We start from the raw sequence: 1,252 nt of genomic DNA, 5'->3' as shown, positions 1-1,252 counted from the left end.
CTTCATTACCATGTGAATCCTGGGAAGCCGCTGCCGAGGCTGGGTGGTGGGTGGGCGTGGGCCGCGGGTCGGGGGGCTTGGTGTTCTCAGGCCCAGACCACACAGCGGCTGGGAAGGGGGGGCGGTCTGGTGGAATCCCGAGAGACCCATTAAACACCACCACCACCATCACCACCACCACCCAAAAACCAGAACAGATCATGGACTTCTCCTCTTATTTAATGTCTTATTTTAGGACATTTCTATCCTGTGGGGCTTAAAAGAGACACAAACTGGGAAAAAAAAAAAATTTTTATTTTTTATTGAAAGCGTCACGAATTTGTGTGTCATTCTTGCTCTGGGGCAATGCCAATCTCTGTCTAGTTCCAATTTTAGTATATGTGCTGCCGAAGAGAGCACCGAAACCAATTTTACTAAGGAAGTAAAAACCCTCGTGGTTTTTCTTTTTCTTTTGGCTTTCCCTGTTGCAACTTCCCCACAGATTGTGCTGCCCATTTGGGCCTGAACAGAAAAATCTGAGCCTTTCACAGCATGCGCACAATCAGCAGCTCTGTGGAAGCATTCCCAGGAGCACTTTCCCCCAGTGGCTTCACTCTGGATGATTAGCAAATAGCTGCTGAGCAAATTGGAAGAAGCAGGTTTTAGGCTTGAAAAACAAAGCTGTCCTCAATTTGGCCAGAGCAGAGAAGACTGGCTGGTGTTTTGGAAGGGGGCAGGTAGCAGAGAGAGAATAATCAGAATAATAACAAGGACCACTGACTATTGTTTTTTTTTTTTTTTTTTTTTGAGACGGAGTCTAGCTCTCTAGCCCAGGCTGGAGTGCAGTGGCGCGATCTCGGCTCACTGCAAGCTCCGCCTCCCGGGTTTACGCCATTCTCCTGCCTCAGCCTCCCGAGTAGCTGGGACTACAGGCGCCCGCCATCTCGCCCGGCTAGTTTTTTTGTATTTTTTAGTAGAGACGGGGTTTCACCGTGTAGACCAGGATGGTCTCGATCTCCTGACCTCGTGATCCACCCGTCTCGGCCTCCCAAAGTGCTGGGATTACAGGCTTGAGCCACCGCGCCCGGCCGACCACTGACTATTTATCCCCATTTTACAGATGAGGAAACAGCCTTTGAATCAGTTGGCCAAATCACACAGGGAGAGAATGGCACAGAATTCCAAACCCTGTTTCTCTAATTGCAGAGTCTGTGCTCTTTCTGGAGTTTCTCCATGAGGCCAGAAGAGAGGAAGCCGCAGAGAGGCCGCTGTA

General features: G+C 49.8%; 1 pseudogene; it reads right to left on the bottom strand.

Annotated features, from left to right (window-relative positions):
- Positions 1 to 283: 283 nt before the first annotated feature.
- On the bottom strand, positions 284 to 399 carry LOC115893011 (annotated as a pseudogene).
- Positions 400 to 1,252: the final 853 nt, after the last annotated feature.

This window comes from Rhinopithecus roxellana, chromosome 13, assembly GCF_007565055.1.
Source record: "Rhinopithecus roxellana isolate Shanxi Qingling chromosome 13, ASM756505v1, whole genome shotgun sequence".
NCBI lineage: Eukaryota > Metazoa > Chordata > Mammalia > Primates > Cercopithecidae > Rhinopithecus > Rhinopithecus roxellana.
Note: the sequence above shows the minus strand (reverse complement) of the source record. Positions and strands in the feature narration are given on the sequence as shown.